Genomic DNA, 24131 nt, shown 5'->3' on the forward strand with positions numbered 1-24131 from the left:
AAATGCATCTGAGAATGGTCTGGCAGCCCAGAGTGCTGAGAGAAATCTCTAGATGCTGGCAGATCGCATTAATGCCTCCTCGTAAGATTGTTTCACACGGGCCAAAATGTACATTGATTTTTTTTTTTCTGTGATTACACTTCCAGAAAGAGAACATGATCTTTGGAATCTGTTTGGGGGAATAAAAATGCCTATACAGGATAAAGGATGTTTTTTGACCTCTGATGGCCTTGTCTTGTTCTTGTCACAGCTTGTTTGCAAGCAATGAAAGGCCTCCCAAACCAGGGATATCCTTGCAGTCCTTCACAAGTGATTTACCTGATTAACAAAATATTGGTGGAATATAGAGAATTTGCTGTGGGTGTGTGTGTGTGTGCGTGTGTGTGTGTGTGTGCATGTGCACGAAATGAATTTCTCTGGTAGCCGGGGAGCAGGGTGAGGGCAAGCTGACCTTGTGTTTTATCTAGGATGACGGTGGTGGGCTGACATTGCAGCAAAAAACTAACATATAAATATTTGGTGAACAAGCAGATGCACGGGTGAACACAAGAATGAATGGATCAAAGAATGAGTGAATCCACCCATTGTACTGTAGGCTCTAGAAGGATTTCCTCCCCAGAGAGGCACATTGGGATATAATACTTAAGTATCTTTACATAATGAATAAATGAGTAACAAACATGCAGCCAACAAGTATTTATTGGGCTAAATGAACCAATATCTATAAACAGTACAGAATTTTGCATAGATTAGGTGCAATGTGAGTGTCAAACAGATAAAGTGGACATCAACTATGTGCCAAGCCATGTGCCAATAACCAAGATAGAACTCAAAGTAAAACAGACACACACAGGCCCTGCCCTCATGGGATAAAGAATCCAATGGGTTTCCCTGCACCTGTATGACATCACTTCTATCACTTCTATCTGTGCAGATCTTCTGTATTGATACCTTTCCTGTACACGACCCCCAGTCCTCCTGGGAAATCTGAGAGGCGTTAGCAACCTCATTCTCAAATCTCAGAGATTTGAGCTAGATCTCAAGATTTCCTCTGGTGACTTGCCCAAGGTCACACAGCTATTTGATGGCAGAGCTAAGAATTCAAACACAAATGTTTTATTAAACTGCCTCTAATCTTCCCATTTTAAAGTAGGAAAGCACTAAAAGGCTCATGTTGATGGACTTGAGGTGATTTGTAAAAGTTTAAGAGACTGCCATTTTTCATAACACCCATAAACTTTACACATCCACACGCCCTGCTCTCCTAAACCAAAGTAACGCGGCTCTTTATGTTCTGAGGGTATTCCCCTTCTCAGTTAAAAATTATCAAACCTACTGGGAAGAAGGGTTCCCTGAGGATTTGCTTTATAAAATAAACAGAAATCAATTTTGACTTGTTTTCTAATCATGATAAATGAAGCCAGGTTAGGAAAAAGAAGTCCCAGCATTACTTGAGCATCATTTTGCCAGGATGCATTGGTCTTTGACAAGCAATTAAGAAGCCCTCTGATTGTGGCTGGCAGTGCCACGGCTCAGCACACTCCTGATTAATTCTCATTTTCATCCTTTCCTTGGGATTTATTTACTCATTTCACCTGGAATGTGTTTAGCTTCTTAACCTCCCCATCCCCCCCTTTTCCAAAATGTGCTTCTCTGCGAGGCTCTCTCTCTAACTTCACCTACCCAATAGCACCATATTCATTCCTGCTGGAAAACTACCATACCATCTTGGCATTTATTCAGTATATCTTCATTCATTCATTCATTCATTCATTCATTCATTCATTCATTCATTTTCTATCCCACCTGATCCCACCTTAGCTGGCTTTCTTTATTTCCACCTAGATATTTTTTTGAAACCCATCTGTCTATCTTGGGGTGCTTAATACAGAGGGGGTTCTTCTTATGTGAGCTATCCACAGCAGGTTCTGAAATAATACTAGTGAGAAGTCTGAACAAAATTGGAGGGTCTTAGAGCTACAAGAGATGGAATCAACATCTTCATCTTCATCTTCATGCCTATCAACTATTGAATCCTTTCTTTAGTCCAGGCACTGTATCTGCATCTTTCATACATTGTTTCTTTTATTTCTTGCAACAACTCTACAAAGAAGGTAATGGTGGCCTCACTTTATAGACAAAATGAGTCTCAGAGGATTTAAATCACATGAGCAGTAAGTGGTGAGAGCATCCCTTGAGCTTATGTCTGCTGAATTATTAATAGGATAATCCACAGCAGACACTAATACACATGTGTCATGGATAATAAGCAGCAGTGCTGGACACCTTCAGTGCAAACCATTTGACCCAGCACCTTGGGTAGGTTGACTTTGCATGGTCATTCTATTGAATCATGAGTTTCCCAGAACTGAGATTTATATCCTGCCATCCCTCTTAGCTGCTTCATTTGAGGACAGACAGGACTTGGTGGGTAGTTGGCCCTATAAGGGCCTTCAGATGCTCTGCCCATCCCCAGTGGACTCCTATACAGGAAGCAGGAACCCTAAATCCATGGTCTCTGAATTTTTGCCCTCAGCCCTTCCTCTTACTCCATTCCTTTCTGAGTCTCCCAGTTACTCATTCTTCTATACCCTTCCTCTCACTCTTGGGGCTTGAGTGCCTTCCTCAGCCTTGTGATGATTCTGGCTTCTTCACCCTAGCACTCTTTGGAAAATGCTTCTCACCGTTCAATTGCCCTGGGGGCTTTCAACTCAGAACCCAGACTCCGACATGTTTTTTCTCTCCTTAGTGGTGGTGCATATGTGAGAAAAACAACGGGCATTTACAGTGTACCACATGTGTTAGGGGCTTACAGTAACAAGCCTGAACTAATCCTTAGAACACCTTAATGAAGTAGGTTTATTATCTATGATGCATAAATGAGAACACCAGGGTTTGGAGAGGTCATGTAGATCCCTGAAGACCCCACCGGCAGGAAGTGGTGAGTCACAATGGGATCCTAATTCTGGTTCTGTCTATACCAGAGCCTCTCTTCTCTCTCCTCTCTTCTCTCTTGGAAACCATAGGATCCTACGATTTTCTTCTAAATTGCTTTTCTATTAAAATTATAACCTGTCATTAAAATATTTAAGCACACAAATTAACTGGTGTTAATTATGATATTTCAAAAGGTGACAAGCAATTTAGAGTGAGATTTGAAGGTAAAAAAAAACAACAACACCTAAATATAACTTGGCATCTTTCATAATAAATACAAATCTTTGTCAATTGTGACTTTATCTAACCCTGATATGCCTTAGGTCTAAACAGAACAGAACATTCTGATTCATCTACCATTTTTACCAGGCTTGAAAGCATGCAAACAGTTTTTGAAAATTCTGGTGCTTCAGAGCATTTTAGCAACCAAAGTCATTGCAAGTAGCTTTCTACGAGTCTCTAATCTTCTCTCTGAAGAGAGATTGAAATGATTATTTTATTTATTTATTTGTTTATTTATTTCTAAAATATTTTATTTATTTATTCATGAGAGACACAGAGAGAGAAGTGGAGGCATAAGCAGAGGGAGAAGGAGGCTCCCTGAGGGGAGCCCAATGCAGGACACAATCCCAGGACTCCGGAATTACAACCTGAGCTGAAGGCAGATGCGCAACCACTGAGCCACTCAGGTACCCTGATTTTCTTGATTTAAACCAGGAGAGGATCTTGACACCTGACACCTTGACACCTAAGAGAGCTTTCTCTTAGACACCATCATTAATTCAACGTTCTTATGAATCCTTTTTCCTTCCTCACTTTGTGATAAACTAAGAGAAAAATGACCTTCGAATAGGACATGGTGGTGTCAGGGAGTTAGGGAGTGATACATGGGTGGCCAGTTGTGCTTGGTGGTCTCTGCTCTGCAGTTCTATGTCACTCAAGCCTTCCCTCCTTTCAGATCATGACACACCAGGAAGCAAGTTTAACCAGTAGTCAGTGTTCACCAGAGCTGGCCTCTGCTCCTGACCAGCAGGGTGACTTGACCAGCAGGTCATTACGAATGGGGTGAACTGGGTTTCCTCCATGGCTCTAACATTCTCTAGGCTCTCACTGTAATTACTACCCTTTGACTCTTTCCTAGAAATTTCCTACTGAGTCTATGGAAGGGATGGCAATGATTCTCCGTGGAAAGTGGGAGGAAGCCAAGGCAGCACCATCAGCAGAGGGAACTGCTCTTCTGATGGGCCTTCCCAGAACCATCTGATATGTGGAGACAGAGGAGGAAGTTGAGAATCATTGTTGTCTGGATCATTGCTAGACCAGCTCGTTTTACCAGTGATGATTTGGGGCCTAGAAAAGTTCACTAACTTGCCCAAGGTTACACAGCAATATAAGTGTTTAAACATTTAAAAGCAAAATTAATATTAATTAATCTTACTTTGTATCCCAAAGTTATTTTTAAGGAAACGTTACCATAAAAAAAGAAAAGAATGTAGAATGTCACAAAACGAATCGTGTGTGTGGGTTTGTGTGTGTGTGTATGTGTGAGAGAGAGAGAGAGAGAGAATTCTTACAGCAGATTTTTAAAAAATCACTTCTATAGGAAAACTAAAATTTCCTGAACAAAAATGCTCAAAAGTGTGCAAAATGCAACTAAATCAAAGATCTCACAAACCATAGGCCAGTGCTGTCCAACACAAATATAGTGTAAGCCACGTACGTAAGTTTATATTTTCCAGTAGCCACCTTTAAAGAAAAGTAAAAGAACCTGATGAAATTAATTTGAGTGATGCACTTTACCTCCTCATATCTAAAATACTATCATTTTAGAGGGCACCTGAGTAGCTCAGTCAGTCAAGCACCTGACTCTTGATCTCAGCTCAGGGCTTGATCTCAGGGTCATGAGTTGGGCTCCACGCTGGGCACGGAGCCTACTTAAAAAAAGTATATATATTATCATTTCAACATATTCTCAATATAATAAATTACCAAGACATTTTACTTTTCTTTACTAAGCCTCTGAAATCCAGTGCTCACTTATTCTACACATCATATCTCTATTTGGAAGAGCCAAGTTTCCAGTGCTTACTTAACACATGTGGCTTGTGGCTGCCTCGTTGCTCAGGATGGAGCACTTTCTCTTCCTCTTTCCTCTTTTCCCATGTTCTATTACAGTTTATCTTTCAGAAAATATTTAAATAGAATATACTCTGATTTTTAAAAATACACATATATGTTTGTATATATATATATGTGAGTATAGATGATGCCACACACATACAGATACTCTTACACAGGAAGAAAGGGAGGAGAAAGCACTTTGCCACAGCAGTGTTTCTGGAAAGAGAGTCCTTTACATTGTATTTTTTTAAACAAGGTGCAGAAGTTCCTGCAGATTCCATTTTCCATTTCAGGCTTACATCTTTTCAGAAGCGCTCTGTATTCTAGGGCTTGGGGCTTAGCAGACCCCCAGGATGGCAGTGATGAGGATACATCTTTCGCAGGACTGGTCCTTAGTCCCCATTTCTCTGATGTGAATTATCAGCTTCTAGAAGTTCATTTTTATAACTACATTGAAGCTTTGGCCATTTGTGCAGGAAATCCCTCACAAGCAATCACAAGCCAATCAGCATTGTAAGATTTGGTATTTACCACGTCCTGAAAAAAATAAAAAAAGAGAGAGAGCCTTAGAAGGATACTCCCCTGCTAAAGACCTGGGGAAAGAGAAATGTGATAAAACCATGCTCTCACTGCGAAGATGTGGGATGAGGGATACACCTGAAAATGCTTACTACATGTAGGGGCTAATATTAGTGTCCTAGAGCTGCAGCAACAAATGACCAGAAACCTTCAAACGACAGAGTGTATTCTCTCACGGTTCTGTAGGCCAGAACTCTACAGTGGAGGTGTCAGCAGGGCCAAAGGGTCTGGAGGCTCTAGGAGAGAATCCTTCCTTTGCCTCCTGCAGCATCTGGTGATTCCCAGAAATCCTTGGCATTCTTTGGCTTGCAGATGGCATCACGCCAACCTCTGCTTCTGTATTCATATGGGCTTCTGTGTGTCTCCATGCCCTGTATCCTCTCCTTTTTATAAGGATACCAGTCACTGGATTTAGGGCCCATCCTAATATTACCAGTATGACCTTATGTTAACATAATTACATCTACAAAGATCTTATTTCCAGATAAGCTCCCATTCTGAGCTTCTGGATGGGCATGGATTTGGACATATTATTCAAGCTAGTACAACATTCACTAAGGTTCTCTCCTAAGATCTGTCACTCCACTCCTGTGGATCACATCTACCACCCAAAGTCTACTCAGTCACTTAATTTGCAATGTTGACTTTAGACACAGTAATGGGATGTGATGATCACCTAATTCAGTGGAATTCTTTCTTTGAAGAACAGAAATGAAAGGCCAGAAAAGAAAACAGAGCAAAGCCCCAGTGTACGTTTCGAGAAGGAGGGGAACCCAGAGTTACCTGTGACCCCTTCCTCTTTGCCCCTCATTAGGCTCTCCAAGGGCTTCCTAACTGTCTCCAGGACCCCATAAACCTATCTTTAATCATAATCCCTTTATTGTATAGATCAAGACTGGTGCTTAGAGATACAATGCTTTTCTCCAGAATCATACATGACAACTTGAATCTGAGCCTTACTTCAGCCACAAAGTGTCCCGACACTCACCCCGTCCATCTCTCTATTACTAATAGGGATGAGTAGCATGTTTTTCTTTGGAAAAGGAAACACAAAATATTCCATACTGGGCAAATTTTCTTCTTCTAGTTTACAAAATTATAAAAGAAAGTTTATGGTGATTCAAAGCCATGACAACATCTGTGCTGCCTCTGTGGAATTTCTGTTTTCACATAGAAGAGATTGGAGCAGCCACCTTTGGGTCAGTGTGAAAGGAGGGAGTATCTTCTCTCAAGGACTCTGCTCTTAATGTTTCCTGCCATAGGAGGTCTGGGATAGGCTCTGTGTTGTTCCCACTTTTTGCAAGTATTTTGATTATTTTTCCCTCAAAATGGAGAAAATGTGTCTTTGAATCCAAAGCATGATCTAAGCCTTCAGAATTCCTTTCTTAATAAAAAAAAAGTAGCTCCTCTGAAAACATTTTAATTAATAACCTTTATTTTTTTAGAACAGTGTTAGGATTACAGAAAATGTAGCAAATGGCATAGAGTTTCCATATACTTCTACTGCCCCATTCATAGCTTCCTGTGGGTTTCGACAAATGTGTCATAGCCAGTGAACATCCTTTATACTCCACTCATTCATCCTCTTTTCCTCAAATGCTTGGCAACCAGGTTATGTTTCATGATTTCATCCTGTAAAATTACTATCTCAGTACTTAAAAGCCAGATCTACAATCATGTTAGAGGTCTTTCATGAGCACAGTCTCTTCTGCAGTAGGCCATCAATCTAGCCTATACCATTGCCCACTGGCTTGCCCTTGTGTCTAAGTTACACCAGTAGTTCTGCTCTAAGACCCTTCTAGAAAATTGTGTATTTTGCTTAATTTAAAACAATACATTATTCAGGGGAAATAAGATATCTGTTGGATTTATTAGGCTCATGATTCTATTGGACCACATTAGGTATAGAGAAGAATCCTAAAGAAAGAGGAGTTAGGGTTTGGTAGAAGATAAATCAGTTTTGAAATGAGGAAGGAAAAAGAAAACATCTGGAACCTTGACATTTTCCCAGTATATTACCCCGTGGGTACCAAAGATGATGAGGAGATAGAATGTAAAAGAAGAGATGCCTTCTGTGGAATTAAAATTCTGGAATGTTCCAGAAAGTGCCAGATGTAAGATCAAATAGGAACAGCTCATAATGAAAATCCCTCCCATATGGACAAGGTTGCTAACCATATGGCTGGTGCAGCCCATGGAGGTTAAAAGCACTCTCAATAGCCTTTCTGCAATGAACATGGCACCAAGGTTAGCACAGGGGCCACCCAACCAACAGCCATGGGAAACAGATAAATGCTATTTGAAAAAAAAAACATTGTTTAGAAGTCCATCAGCTATATATAAGTTCCTTTTCGTCTTAAATAATTCAGACAAACAGAAGTACCCTTTTCCTCTCTGCAACCATAGTCATCTCTTGGAGGTCACCAATATTATTAGTTTGATGAACGTCCTTCCAGAGCTTTTTCTGGACATGTAGATACACATATGTATGTCCACTGATACCTGGAAGTTTGTGACATGGGTGAGTTATACATAAGAGAGATACTATGTGTAGTTTTCTGCAACTTGCATTTTAATTTTCAAGTCTTAAACTGCCCCATTACCGTCTTTCATGTGGATGTATTTACACATGATGTACAGATGAGGAGATAGTTAGGCATCTCTTCCTAGCTTTTGCCATTACACATGTGGTAGATGTATTAATGTTCAGCAGTATCTGGCTCTTTTGTATTTCCTGGAAGTGGAGACTATATTCCCTTACCTTCTTGATATTAGCCACCCCTACATCACTGGATCTAACCATTGAAATTGTGTGGAAGTGGCAGGTGTCACTTCTAGGCCAAAGCATAGAACTGTTAGTGCTCAGTCCTGTAATCCTCTCTCCATCCCTTTGGTCACCTGGGTCCCTGGGTGTGTATGGTTATCTGAATCCTGCTGTGGACCTGCATGGGTGCGGGGAATCGCAATAAATAAATCCTCATTGTTCAAAATCATGGAGACTTTGGAGTTCTTTGTTACCACTGCACAGCCTAACCTATTCTGGCCGATACCCACAGCAATGAGCAGCCTTGAGCATGTTTCCTTCTGCACAAGTGACAGCATTTCTCCAGAAATGAATGTCTATTGCAAAGTCAAAACATTAAATTGCTTTGAAAACATCTTCTGATACATCAAGCCCCTACCTTTTGTCCCTGGGCTCCTCTGCATCTCTTGACTTTAGACTCCTTTCTATTATTTATTCATGGTTTATTAGATCAATGTCTTCCCCAGACAAGCCAGGAGCTCCCTGGAGTTTACTGGCTCCTCTGCCCAAGCCTCCAGTGTTAGCGATTGTTTCATTAAACTCTAATCTCAAGGCTAATCCCTGCTGGAAAATGTGTTCTGTCCTATAAGGAGGCTCCCAGGCTCCAAGTCTCAAACCACTAAACAGGCCATGCAGGTGTTTAGTGGTGCTTATTGATGGTCACGTGACATTGTTATTGCCTTCTGCACATTTCCAGTATGATTCACAGTGTATAAAAGGATTACCTTTCAGTTTGGGAGGTACTAAATTAGAGAATAGGATTTCCAGAGCCCTGTATTCTTCTTCAGAGCACAGCGAGGGTGTTCATTCCGACCCCAAGGGCCAAAGATACCACAGGCTTCCCAGTTGATGAGTTTATTCAGCTCTAATCTGTGAGGGCAATGGGGCAGCAAATGGGATATGGGTTTCTTTGAGGCATTCCACCAGAAGTTAGCGGTGAGGTAAAGATACTGAGGTTGATGTAAACTCAGAGCTCAGCCTGGCTGCTAGGACAAAGCCAGCACACCCACTTCCCATCTGTGGCCCTGGGGTGGGAGGACCTGAAATACTATGGGTTGCAGAAGATGAGAAGTGATGGGAAGCCTAAGAAGGTCAGAACCAAAGCCGAACTTTGGGAGCTCTATAAGTGAATCCCATAGTTCCTGAGCAGTGAGATTCTTTGCAACTTTCATTCACTCACACATCTCATTGAGGCATGAGGTGTAATGTGGTTTGGGTGGAGAAATACACTTCTGCCAAAAGGGGAGAGCTGAGTCTATGACATCTTTGAGGAAGATTTGTCAACTAGATATGATCCCTGTGTCCACCATCCCCTGTCCATCACATGTCTCCCCCAACCTCACAAATCTGCAATGGATCCCTGATGTCCAAAGCCCCGAGCATCGCCTCTGTTAGGACAAAGTGATTTGGAGGAGCACTGCTGGGTCTGACATCTGCACCTGGACATTGCATCTTGCTTGCTGTAACATCCTGGATAATTCCTTCCTCTGCTCCAACTCAGCATCTTCATCTGTAAAGTGGGATAGTACCAGTGCTTACCCCACAGGGTGACCATTAAGATTAAATGAGCTAACCCTAAAACAGATGAGAGAGATGTTCTGAGGTTTCTCAGAAAATGTGCTTGGGCACCTTGATGCAGATGCACCCAGTAACCATGGGCATTCAGACTGTGTCATCCTCCTCTTACATCCCTCACTCACTGCCATACAGTGTCTGTGGGGCTTGGGTCCCCTCATACCCATGCTCCAGGCTCCTGTCCTGGAATACTGATTTTTGCCACCAAATTCCCCAAGACCTCCATCATCTACCTGCTTTAAGCTGCCCCCACCAGCCAGTGTCCCAGAGCCTGAACTGTGTCCAGTGCTCTGGCCTCGTCCAGCCACTCTAGCCTTGTAGACACTTCTCTAGAACCAAGAGGGCTTATGAGTCATAACTGGTCCAGTCCAAGCCCCCATCTCACAGCCCTCAGAACCCTGAGCTCTCATCACTCCCATTCCACAGATGCTACTGGCCTCTCCTCTTGGTCCCATCCTGTAGTTGCCATGGTTACCTGTAGGTGAATAACTTTTCCTCTCAACTCTTCTCCCCAAATCTTCAGCCTACTCCCTCTACCCATTCCTGTCTCTGTTAATATGTGGCTTCTCACATTTGTCTTGTTTACTTAACTATTTAGTAAACTCATTGAGGGTGGGGGATTGACATTACTAGAAGCCTCTGTCTACATCAAAGAAGCTGAATTTGTGCTAGCTAAATTAAAATTTCGTACTCAACCCTAACACCTTGTTGGGTCTCTGCAACACAGAGGTGGGGTTCAGACAATTATGAAATCAATGCATGAACAAATGCAAACAGACTGACATTTTCTCAAATAACTGGGGTCTTCAAATCTAGTACAAAATTCTCTGCTAGGTCAAAACATTCCTTAAAGTAGATAAGTGATTAATACGAAAGACAGGGAGGTACATAAAATAGTTTGATTAAAATACTCTCAGCTGGATATACTTCATTGACCCCTGGGAAGAAGAAACCAACTGTAATTAGTGTCTTCTATTATTGCTTTGGGACAGTGGTACCTGAAAATTGTGTCTCTTCAAATGTTTGTTGTCTCAACACTGTAAAATCTTATATTTATTCCTAATTCAAAATGCATGAAATTGGAGGTGGGGCTGGGGAACCTCATCATCTGTATTGGTGAATGAGACCCTCTGAGTCTATGTTGCCTTAATTAAAAACAAATAACAAAACAAACAAACAAACAAAAAACCTCAGTCACAAAATGGAACTCAGACATTAAAATGGTCTAATAGTGTTTTCTGATACAAAGTGAATTATAGTTCAATCTATTTTCCCAAAAGGGCAAGTAGTAGGCTCTTTAGAGAGCAGGGGACACGTGTGGTACTGACATATTTGGGGAGAGGTGTGCTGCTGCTAACCCAGCATTCCCACTGATATTCATATTCAGACAGGTGCACTTGTTCTTCAGGCACACGTCTCGTCTTGACCCACTACACTTAGAGCCCTTCCTTCCCTGCCTGCAGGTTTGTCACCTAATCCCCTCACCCTCACCCCCAGGAAATCTAGGTCTTAACAATTAGAACTATCTATGAACAAAGTGCATGAGGCAGTCAGGGGGAAACAGGCCTAAAGAGCAGGTAAACCAAGGCACAAGATACAAGAGTTGATAAAATGCCACATGCTGAATGGGTGTGTGTGTGTGTGTGTAGGGGGGGCTGTTGAGGGTCATCTCACTTTGCACACCCATTCCATGAGCGGGCTCTGAGATAAGGGATCAAGGACAGTTATTTATTTGGGAGGTGAAGGAGCCACAGGTGGAAGGTTAAGAGGCTGGGACTGGGAAGGAAGGCAGTTAGCTAGTGAAGCTCAGCTCAGTGCAATGGTAACCAGTGGGGTCCAGTGGGGCCTCGTCCTTAAGGGGAACACTAGGAAACCACATAAAGCATGCTCAGAGTTATTCTACGCAAGGGGCAAGGGAGCCCTGGGGAATTTATACCACACCTTACTGTCGCTCTTTGTTTAAAAGCTGGCAAAGCACAAGTTAGAGGAAGTTCTCTGGCAATGCAGGGCAGTGCTACATTGAAAGAGCAATGACTCATCTAAACATTCTGTTCCCCTGCAATCCAGCAATATGCTCCTTTGTATTTACCCCGAGGAGCTGGAAACTTAGGTCCACACGAAAGTCTGAATGTGGATGCTTATAGCCATTTTATTAATAATTGCCCAAAACTTGGAAGCAACCAAGATGCCCTTCAATAGGTGAGTGGATAAATAAACTGTGGCCCATCCAGTCCAAGGAATATTATTTAACAGTAAAAATAAATGAGCTACCAAGCCATAAAAAGACATGGAGGAAACTTACACATGTATTACTTTTCTTTTCTTTTCTTTTTTTTAGAAAGAGAGAGTGCAAGGGTGTGAGCAGGGTAGGGAGGGGCAGTGCGAGAAAGTGAGAATCTTAAGCAGGCTCTATATCCAGTGAAGGACCCCACATGGGGCTCAATCCCACACTCCAAGATCACCACCTGATCTGAAATCAAGAGTCAGACACTCAACCAACTGAGCCACCCAGGTGCCTCTACATGCATATTACTAAGTGACAAAAGCCAATCTGAAAAGGCTATGTACTGTATGATCCCAACTAGATGACATTCCAGAAAAGGCAAAACTATGGAGACAGTGAAAAAAATCAGTGGTTGCCAGAGGCTGGTGAGGAGAGATAGATCAGTGGGTAGAGCACAGGGGATTTTTAGGACAATGAAAACACTCTGTATGATACCACAGTGATGGGTACATGTCACTATATATTTGTCCAAACCCACACAATGTGCGACACCAAGAGTGAGTCTTAGGTAAACTGTGGACTGTGAGTGATTATGTGTATCGATGTAGGTTCATCAACTATAACAAATATATCTCTCCAGGCTGTGGGAGAAGGCTGGTATTAGGGGGAACTATGATTTTGTTGGGGCAGAGGGCTAACAGGAAATCTTGTACCTTCCTCCTAATATTGTGGTGAACCTAAAATTACTCTAAAAGAATTAAGTCTTAAAAAAAAAAAAAAAGAATAATAATGTTGTCAGGACAAGGATAGGAGTGGAATGCCAGGAAAGGGAACTATGAGAACCAAAGTCTGAATTTAACTACCACCTCCTTTGTGCCTGTGACTTGGCAGGTTCTTGCTAGAATCCAGATTAGATTCCAGAGCAGGTTTCTGGCTGGTATGAATGAAATGATCCCCCATGTGGTCCCCCACCACAGCCCACTTATTAGTAACAATAATAATGCATAAGATGTGTTGAGAATTAACTGTGTACCGCATGTAATATCTCAACCCATGTAGCCTTCACAACAGCGTTTATTGAGAAATTCTCCTACTATCCCCATTTACCATGGCCATGGGGGAGGAGGAACCTAAGGTTCAGCAACTTTAAGCAAATTGTCCCTTGTTGCACAACTAATGAGTAGCAAAAATTGGCCCTTTAAAAAAAAAAAAAGATTATATTTATTTATTCATGAGAGACACAGACATAGGCAGAGGGAGAAGCAGGCTCCATGTAGGGAGCCTGTTGTGGGACTTGATCCTGGGTCCTCAGGATCATGCCCTGGGCTGAAGGCAGGCACTTAACTGCTGAGCCACCCAGACATCCCTTGGCCCAATTTTTAAAAAATATTTTATTTATTTATTTGACAGAGAGAGAGAGTGCATACAAGCAGGGGGAGGAGCAGGCATAAGGAGAGGATGTGGGGCTCGATCCCAGGACTCTGGGATCATAACCTGAGCCAAAGGCAGATGCTTAACCTACTGAGCCACTGAGGCACCTGGCCTGTTTTTTTCAACTCGTCACCTGCAACCATGATTTCTGCCAGTACTGTTCTCTCTAAAAGGACCCAGGCACCTACCAATTAGTATTAACAAGTCTGACTTTCTCAACCACTGGAAGTATTTCCAAAAGTAACAGAGCAAAGAAATGGAAGTTGTAATGGTTTTCTAGGGTGAGACCCCTTCTCCTGAACTGATCAGAACTGGTATGGGCAGAAGGGCCTAACACTTCTCAGTGTGTGGAGGGGATGGGGCTCGGCCATCCTGGAATCTACGACTTGTGAGAGCAGAGAATGTGGAAGTTACACGCTCCATTTAGACATCAGTGTTCTCTAGTACAAAATGGTCCCCTAGTTCATTAATCAGACTCTCCAAATTTGTTTAACTCATTATTTATAGCATCGTTAAATCCAGTGACACCAAAAGGTGTCACCGTGAGCAGCGGGAAAGTCCAACTTTAATCCTCAGAAAATGTGTGAAATGTCTTTCTTTCCCTCCCTTATCAGGAACGGTGGGTGGAAGCCAATGTTAAATTTGCACGATGTGCAATGGTCTAAACTTTCACTGAATCCTAATCAACTTAATACCCTGTTGCCTTCTTGAAACTGGATGATGAACTGTAACCCGGAGAGGGCTTAAATAGAACTCAGGCCTGGATGCTCCCTGCAAAATAGCCTAATTTGGTGGTTACAGCATGAGTCTTGTATGTGCAGTGATCAAATCCTGTGTTTTCAATTGTCCTTTTTATGGCCAATTAAGATAGTCTTAGGATATAGATTTAATATCGGAGTAGTCTAATGTAACAGACTAAAGCATGCCCTCCCATTACAAGGAGAATGTCTTTTCTGACAATGATTCTCTGGATAAGTTTTACAGGCTTCCATTTCTGAACTTGACTCGAAGGGCCGAAGCAGCACATTTTGGAAATGGTTTTGTAAACTGTAACGAAGGTATCTTTCTTTAGCAGCTTCCTGCCCAAAGATGGCAGAGTGCTTTACAAACTTATCAAAGTGATATACAGGGATCGTTTTATTCTCTGCTGAAATACAGGGACCTGAGGGGAGCTGCAGTCAGTGGTGAAAAATCTTAGAGTTGCCGGGTCAGCGATGGGGACAGAGGGTGTGCAGCATCTAAAATACTCACCTAAATGGGAGGGCTTGTTTAGGTGGGTGCAAGAGCTATGTGCTCCAAGGTGACACTTTTGCAGAAAGGGGTCACATGAGTTTTGATGCTCGTTGTCCCAGATGGTGTGGTGGTCTAGCTCTGTGTCAGGATGATTCTTCCCTTGGATCATTCAGTTCTTATGAGCCACTTTAAGGCACCTTCTGATATACGTGCTCTAAAAAATGGGCACGTTCCACTGCTCTTCAGTTTTTAGCATAGGAGATCATCAGAGGGGAACTGATATATCTCGGCTTCTTGAATGACAATTAACTACTGGGAAGACCCATCTGAATGATAACATGAAGGAAAAGCAGCCTGGGCTTTAAAGGACATGCTCAAAGCATTTCTGAGCAGAAGGCTTTTTGACTATTTTAATTAGTAGTTTAAAGTAATTTATATTTAATATATCAGATGTTTCTGTGTAGATAGCAATGTTTAAATGCATCCAGACAGTGCATTCCTTTTTATTCTATTTCCTTTCTATAGTCCAAAGTTTAGTTCCATGGGATAAGCATTTATTCATCACCTTCCATATACATTATTATTACATTCAGGGTGCGTTAGGGAATGCAGAAATGAATTAATCCATGGGCTCCAAGGGGCTCAGTATGGTCGGTAAGAGATTCATGTATAAATCATTCAAATGAAAGGAAGACTCTGAAAACACTGTGATAGATACACACAAAGCCTGGTGGCATACTTAGGCATGTTGTCATCATTTTTACATGTGTTGAAATATTTGATTGTCATATTTCTTAATTTTAGTTATGAATTAAGAAAGCAGGAGATCTAGAGAATCTTCTTCATTAGAAGATGGTTGTAAAATCTACAGAGTTTTTATTTCTGCATCCTCATGTGCACATTTGGGCTTTTCTTGGGCAAAATTGAGTTTACCATAGTTCTGATTAACATGTGGCAAACTGAAATATGTGGGAATATTCGGAGACCTAAAAACTGGAAAACTTACATATCCATAGTCACAGAGCCTCTCACTGTAAAAATAATTACTGAGAAATATAAGGGGGCAAATAAAAGCGAGGGGCCTTTGTCTCCAAGCCAATAAACCATAACAGTGGTAACTTATGGGGAGCAGGGTCAGTGAGGAAGGAAGGCTGAATATCACTGCTATCATCAGAGAAGGGAAATGGAAGGGAAACACTCACAAATGAGAGGAGGGATCAGGCCACATTAACTGTAGAGAGGGGCCAGTTGATACTGTGGGGTCAACGGAGCCATGCAAGAACATGACCATACTGGTCACCTGTTGGTGAACCCTAGAGAAGGACATACAGGATTAAGCCAGATGGGTGCCCTTGTTAGGGAGAAAGAACATTTCAGCTCAAATTCAGAGAAAAATATAGACATTTAAAAAAAAAACAGACACACTAACACAGAGCACAGTAACAAAAGATATGAAGGTTTTAAAAGGAAAATTCTGATTAAACAATTGCACAACCCTGCAAGAAAGTTGAGAAAGGAGAGAGAGAACATATATCCCAAGAGGTATATTGTGACAAAATGTGAACTTTTTAGATCAACTTGGTTTAAAAGATAGCATACAAAAGAAACTGAGGTACATATGAGGAGCATGACCCATCATAACTGTAGAGGTGCCTAAAGCTTCTTGCCAACAGCAAGTTTCAAACAAGCCAAAGACAGCAGAAAGAGGTTGGTGCAGGCAATTGTGCACAGACCTACCATCTGGCAGATGGCGCCCTGGTAAAGATGGCAGAGTAAATGCAGAACCACGCAGGCTCAGGTCACCTCCATTTTTATGATCAAGGAAAATAATAATCACCTTGTAAAAGGGTTGAAAAATTACAAATAGGAGAAATTGGAGTCCAAGATAGTTGAGAAGATGATAAAAGTGCATCCTATTGATTTAAGTGAGTTCACATCTAGAAGACTAGATGAATTATCTCTCACAGAAGACACAGAGAGCATTGTGATTGCAATCTTAGCAAAAGTTTCTGTAATTTTTGAGACATTATGGAGAAAAGCAATGTGACTGGGTAGGAGATGGCCATGGCCAACATTTTAAAAAGATAGAGAACATCAGTTCTGGGTATCAAAGACCATGAAGCTGAACTTAAACCTTTAGTAAAATTATGAACAGATCTACCCATTCCTCCATCTGTCCATCCTCCAACCATACATTCATATTCATTCAGCAAATATTGACTGACTACCAACTGTGTGCTAGGCACTGGGGACATACTAGCAAACAAATATGGATAATCCTGGTTCTACTAGGACTTAGATTCAGATGGGGGTGGTTATAAAAGGACTTTGTGAATTCTAAGAGGGTAATGGTGGAGATCCTGCAAAGGCCAGTGTCAAAATCAAGGGGGGATGGGGGCCAGGTTGGGTCACAATCCCTGTGTTAGGATGTTTTCCATTGCAAATGCCAGAAACTCAATGAAAATTGGCCAAAGCAAAAGGGCATTTCATGGCCTGTGTATGTGGGAAGTTCATGAATAGTCCCGGCTTCAGGACTGGGTGGACATAGAAGTTCAGATACTACCTATTACTAGGACTTTATCTTCATCTCTCTGCTTGCCTTTCTTCTATGTAGGTTCCATTCTCTCCACCTTTTTTGTTTTTTGGGGGGTCTTATTTCTTTGTTTTATTTTTGTTTTGTTTTGACAGTCAAGATAGCTTCCTGTAGCTCCAGGCTCGAGTTCTATCTTCACAGCAACTGCAGTGAAGAGAGGATCTATTCCCCTCCAGAATAAAGTTCACTTTTATCAACATGGGTCATGTGGACCTCCATGAATCAGCTACGTGGCTAAAAAAGACCAAATAAGCTGATGGTCCTGGCCTGGGTCAAGGTTAAATGTCCCCTCACGCACCCGGGATAGAGTCAGTTTGTCACCCAGATGGGCTGTGATTCTGTCGGGGTGGAGAGAGAAAGGATGCAGGGCAGGTAAAGCCAAGTCTCTGTGGCAGGCCCCCAGTGCACAGAGTCAGAAGTTTTAAGAGCATCGGGGATCTGTTTTCTCTTCTATTCGTTCCTGTTTTTCCTTTTTCTTTTCTTTCTTCCCCCCGCCCCCGACTTGCTTCAAACCTCCAACACAATAGTGAGTAAAAGTGGATATCACTGCCCTCTTCTGAGAGGGAAAGCATTCATACCATTAAATATAATGTTAGATGCAGGGTTTTTGTATATGTACCTTATCATGTTGAGGAAGTTTCTTCTCTATTCCAAGTTTATAGAGTTTATAGCGTTAATTAATGCTTGGATTTTATCAAATGCTTTTTCTGCATCTATGTGTTACTTAGGTGAACTGTGACTTCTCCTCTCCCCCCTTTTTGTTTCTTGGCCAGTCTAGCTAAAAATTTGTCAATCTCAATCTTTTCAAAATACCAGTTTTAGGGCACCTGTTTGGCTCAGTTAGTTAAGCGTCTGCTTGTGTCTCAGGTTATGATCCTGGGGTCCTGGGAGTGAGCCCCACATGAGGCTCCCTGTTTCAGAACTGGGGGGGTCTGAAGTGCAGACTGAGTGCTGTATGATTCCTCTTGTTGAGAGGGAGAGAGAGAGCAAAACTCACCAGAGACCCATGAGCCCCCCTGCTTCTCCCTCTCCTTCTGCTCCTTCCCTGCTCATGCTCTCTCTCTTTTTCTCTCTCTCAGATAAATAAATTAAATATTTTTTTAACAAACAAAAAACAAAGTACCAGTTTTTGGTATCATTGATTTTCCCTATTGTTTTTCCACCACTTATTTGAAAGAGGCCATTGGCAAACTAAATTTTATCTGGCTGGACAAGTCTGTCATATAAGGGACCGAGACAGGCAAGAAAGACACACGGAAATGGATTTCAAGTCTCCAAAGGACTGCAATTCCAGAAAGAAGAAAAAAAAAAAAAAAAGTATCTCACCCTCCACAAGTAGAACTCACATCAGTGTACACAAATTATAGAGAAGCAGGGGGGCCTGGATGGTCCAGTGGTTGAACATCTGCCTTTGGCTCAGGTGGTGATCCTGGGGTGCTGGGATCAAGTCCTGTATCGGGCTCCTCACAGGGCGCCTAGAAGGTTTCAGACAAAGGCCAGTTCTCAGGCATATCATGGAGTGGAGTCCTGCCCTCGCATGTCCTTGGAGGCAATGAGATCTAGTGGGACATGACACCAGCCAGTTTCACTTGCTCCCTTATAACTTTGAGACTCAGTTTCCCCAGTTTTAAAAATCTACTTAGCACACTAGCTATGGCAATTCATTGGGATAAATGTATGAACCTGTGGGAAAAAGATTGCAGCATGGAGAGAGTAAGTGCTTAACAAGATTTTGTGGGTTTTTTCCCTTCTTTGTTTCTTTGTTGCTTCTTCGTTGCTTCTATGGTACAGACTGTTGTCTTTATTCATTGCATTTGAAATGATTTGTTATAATTAAAGATAAAGAGGAAATTCCTGGGTTGGAGATTGGGACTGTAGTACTGCAGTTCCAACCATTTCTCTCTGCAAATCATCGCAGAGTTCCTTAATCTGCACCCCAAACGCAGTGTTTCCTGATCCTTGGACTCAAGGCATGTAGGTGTCTAGCAACTGCCTTCTCAGAACTTCTAACAAGTCATGAATTAGAGATTTTTATATTCAACCAAAGTTGATAGAGGATTAAATAAGTTATTTCGTAGGGAAACTAGCTATATGCCTTTTTTTTTTTCTGTAAGAAGATGGTACATGCAAATCTAGAAACTCAAGTTTAGCAAAACAGAAGATAATGATGAAGGACTTGCCTTCTATGTGGTTGTTTTATAACAAAATGCAGAGTAACTGCCACCTTCATTCAGAAACAGTATAAAACCCTGCACCACCCCCTCCACCCACTTTATGAAAGTCAACATTATTTTAAAACAAAAACAAGGTTAGGGGCATCCAGGTGGTACAGTCAGTTAAGTGTCACACTCTTGGTTTCTGCTCAGGTCATGATCTCAGCATCATGAAATCAAGCCCCCCACCCAACTCTCCACTTGGCTCTATGCTCAGCACAGTGTCTGCCAGAGATGCTCGCTCCCTCCCTCTACCCCTCCCACTAGTGTTCTCTCTCTCTCTCTCTCTAATACAATAATATAAAATTAAATCTTAAAAAAAAAATTTAGAATTAGGACAGAACCTATTTGCAACTGAGTGGCTTCAGGGAAAAAAAAATCAAAACAGATTTACTCAGGTTGTTGTGGTGGTGTTAGCTTTTTCTCAGCTGCCGTACATTTGTGATTCTCATTTCTGCAATACCACTTCAGTAGTTGGAGCCATTACATCCTATCCTGTGTTGTCAACTGGGTCCTGAGGTTATTCTAGCACCTTGAGAAAAGCTGCCATCTGCCTACTTTTAGAGCTTTTAAGATAAACCCAGAGAGCGCTAGGAAAGCGGGTAAGTTACCGTTATCAATATGGAATGTGAGGTTTCCTGTACAATAGCACCACCTCTTTTAAGTCACCATGGCCAGTGCTTCTCAGAATGCCTAATGATGTAATAAATAACGTGTGTGCTGAGTGAAAGCTTTGAGTAATGGAACCAGCTAACATTTACAATTTTATTAGGGACGGACTGTCTCAGATGTTCTTCGTGCTGTTATTACCCTCTTGTTAAAGCTGGTAATTTTTGTTTTTAAAGCACTTTGGAGACACTCATTGATACATGTCTGAAAAAAAAAAGATATTCCTTTTTCTCTTAAAAAAAAAAGTTCCCATGAGACTTTACAACTGTGTAAGAATAATACTCTGATTGTTCAAGTGGGTGGATTTTACAGTCTCTATTTTTCATCCTTTAATCATCTTAAGAGATCCTGGCTTTCTTCACCATGAAGTGCAGACTGAGTGCTGTATGATTCCTCTTGTTGAGAGAGGGAGAGAGAGAGAGAGCAAAGCTCACCAGAGACCCTGATCCTCTGGGTCGCTGCTTCTGTTTGCTCTCAGTAACACCCAATAGGGCCTGAGCTCTTATCAAAGAGAGAGAAGCTAAAATTAAAGAAATGGCCCAGAGCCACTGTGGCCACACAGAGCACCCCCAGCCAGTGTTTAGAGGGGAGCAGTTGCTCACCGTTCCTGCAAATGATTGCCAGATGGGAATGTAGACTCAGTGTTGCCCATTCCACCCATTTATCAGGAAAAACTGGAAATAAACCATACTTGATATCTGTATTCAAGGAAGGGGGAAGGGGAAAAGGCAATGCCAGCCTTTTCATCAGGAAAGCCAACACTTGCTCTGGAAATCTGTAAGACTTCTGCCTAAATCCCATTGGCTAGCACAGGTCACGTGGTCATATCTGCTTATCAGGCTGGGAATGGGTTTACCTGCTCAGCCATTCAGTGAAAGCCAGGCCAGGAAAAAGGGAGTTAGGAATGGGTGTTGGGCCAGCTAGCTGGAACTGCCTGCCAACATGTACTCATTATATTTAAATATTGGCTCTATACTAAAGGAAACAAAACATGTCAAAGAGCCAGATATGGCCCACAGACCTTGAGTTTATGACCTTTACATGAGGCAAATCAATGTCTGTCCTTGGTATCTCTCTGCCTGTCACTTCAATCCTATAATTTCCTGATTCAGTGATTCTAAGCTTCTTACCACCAAGGACTTGTCTTACTTTATTTTTTTTTTTTTTCTTTTCTGTTTTCTCCCTGGAATCCATCTGTTGGAACATTCTGTCTACAAACTCCTTTTGTTAGGTAATAATGAGTTTTCTCATTTTAAAAAATTCAACAAAGACTTGCAGAACTGCCAACCAGAGCTTCTGATCGACACAGGATAACCAGCAGGAGAGTTGGTATAATTCCAGACAAAAATAAAAAAAAATTTAAAAGACATTTTAATTAGATTGTGCAAGTTTATCTTGGGTGAATAGATATATTCCACTAGGATAGGGTTGCTAACTTTTTCTGTAAAGGGTCAGATGGGCTTTGAAGACCATATAGTCTGTGGTGCAAATATCCAACTCCACGCCATTGTAGTACAATGTGGAGTACAATATAGAAATGGATGGGTGTGGCTATGTGCCAATAAAACTTTATTTTTTAAAGAAAGGCTGTGGGTCAGCTTTGGCTAGTGGACCATAGTTTGCTGACACTTTCAGGATGCCTTTAAAGGTATTAAACTATTTTTACAGTCCACTTCCTACTTTTCTGAAACTTTAAAGTCCTGATTGGGGGCACTGATTTGCATAATAAAACTTGCTCCCTTACCACTCTCAGTCTGTCCTGACTTTTACTTTGGATCTCAACAATATTCTTAGAAATGATGTCTCCACATTCTTCCCTGTGCTGTAAAGCTCATCCTTGGCTTTGAGCTTGACTCTTTCTCCAGAAGTCTTTACTAGGTCACTAGTGAAGTCAACAACCACTAGATCACTAGATGGAGGTGAGATCTCTTAGCTCTTTAGGCACACAAGCTTTGGAGATGAAGCTAAGTAGGAATCCTAACTCTTCTGCTCTCCATATTTGTAGTTATAGTCAATTTAATTAAATTCTATAATATCTGAGGTGTGGACAGGAGGACTCCAACCAAACCAGAGTTCTCCCCTCAGCTTTGTTGGTGGGGGATTGTCACCGGCCCATTAATGACTAAGATGTTCTACTCTGCTGTGCTATATTCCAGTGTCTAGTTATACTTGTATAGCAAACCTTTACGAATTTAATAGCTTAAAGCAACAGTAATCACTTATTTTATCATGAATCTGAAATTTGGGAGGGCCGCTGAGGACTGCTTATCTCTGGTTTTCACCATCTCAGTTGTGGCAGCCTGTAATTCCCTAATATGTCTGGGGGTTGATGCTGGCTTTTGACCAGACCACCCACATGTGGCTGCCTGGGCTTCCTCATAGTATGGTGACTGGTGCCAAGAGTGAGCATCTCAGGAACAAAATAGAGAAAAATAACACATTTTATGGTGCTTGAGGCAGTGAGAAGTTCCACTGAGTTTCAGGGAGATGGAACATGGGCCCTACCACTAGATGAGAGGCATGTCACCATAACTATCACATTGCATGAAGGGAATTAGAGATACGATATGTAGTGGCAGCAATTTGGGGGAATTCAGTCTCCCACAGAGAGTATAATTTGAGCTATTTTTATCCAATTTCCACCATGTTCAAAAAACCCCTTAGTTGAAATTACAAAGGGATACCTCATGTGGGTGGAGACTGCCTGAGGAAAAGTCAAGATTCTGGTATTTAGATGACCCAAAAACAGGTGAGGAGTCTTCAGATATGTTGTTCCCTCTTCCAATAGCTTTTCCTTCCTCTTTCCCTGGGAAATTCCCAGTTCTATTTTTTAAAAATTTATTTATTTATTTTAGAGGGAGAGAGAACATGTGAGTAGGGAGAGGGACAGAGGGAGAGAGAGAATCTCAAGCAGACTCCCTCCCCTGGATGTGGAGCCCAAATACAGGACTTGATCCCAGGACCCCGAGATCATGACCTGAGCTGAAACCAAGAGTCAGATGTTTAACAACTGAGTCACCCAGGTGCCCCCCACCATTAAATTTTAAATTTAAGCATAGAAGTTTTTCTTTAGTGTCTTCCCTCCTAGGCCTGATTTTTTCCTCATCATATCCCTTACCACACTGTACTACAACTGCCTGGTTCTGTATGGGTCCTGTCTGGACTGTGAGTGATGATAGGTAAGAGACCATGCATGGGTTACTCACCATTCTGTTAATACAACACCCTCTCTAGCACACAGCAGATAATCAATGAATGAGTGATCAGTGTTAATGGAGTTTCTTTATATCTCTGTATGCAACAATGAGTCAGTGAACATCAAGAGAACTAATTGATTCTTCATAAACAATGTTTGAGCCTTTTCAAAAATAGTCATTGTCTTAGGTACTGAGACTGTAAGATAAAATTGCTGATAAGCTCATAGTCTAGTCAGGGAGACATGTGGTTCTAATAATCATTTATATTTATTAGTCCTTACTACATGCTGGGGCACTGAGTGATTTTATTATATTATTAATTTAACACTTGCAACAATCTTTTGAGGTTAGTCCTAAAATTGACCCCCTTTTATAGATGAGGAATGAAACCACAGTTAATAAATGGTGCAACCAGGATTCAATACAAGTGTAGACAATGGCTTTCTCCCACAACATACACAATGAAGTGAAATTCAGCACTTGACGTAAAATGGCAGAGGTGGCATGGAGATCGTTGGAAGTGCAAAGGAGGGAATAAGTAGTTTTATTTAGGGAT

At 41.7% G+C, this 24131-nt stretch overlaps 1 protein-coding gene and 2 long non-coding RNA genes across 7 annotated transcripts in view; 2 read left to right on the forward strand and 1 right to left on the reverse strand.

Moving 5' to 3' along the window:
- The window catches only part of CDH13 (cadherin 13), a 1001991-nt gene that overhangs the window by 254619 nt on the left and 723241 nt on the right, over positions 1–24131 (forward strand). The window lies entirely within an intron of this gene.
- Positions 660–24131, reverse strand: part of LOC140629958 (uncharacterized) — a 29067-nt gene continuing 5595 nt past the window's right edge. The window contains exons 3-4 of one of the 4 annotated variants that reach the window (XR_012027737.1): positions 5358–5595; positions 660–3072 (exon numbers count right to left, since the gene is read on the reverse strand). This is a non-coding gene — a long non-coding RNA (uncharacterized lncRNA). Of the gene's footprint in view, positions 3073–4692; positions 5596–18822; positions 18972–24131 lie in introns of those variants that run through there. The other 3 variants (XR_012027738.1, XR_012027739.1, XR_012027736.1) reach the window with 3 other exon arrangements.
- LOC140629961 (uncharacterized) lies at positions 3143–4371 on the forward strand. The gene is made up of 2 exons (XR_012027752.1): positions 3143–3626; positions 4079–4371. It is a non-coding gene; the product is annotated as an uncharacterized lncRNA (long non-coding RNA).

Source organism: Canis lupus, chromosome 3, assembly GCF_048164855.1.
Source record: "Canis lupus baileyi chromosome 3, mCanLup2.hap1, whole genome shotgun sequence".
In the NCBI taxonomy this organism is placed as follows: domain Eukaryota; kingdom Metazoa; phylum Chordata; class Mammalia; order Carnivora; family Canidae; genus Canis; species Canis lupus.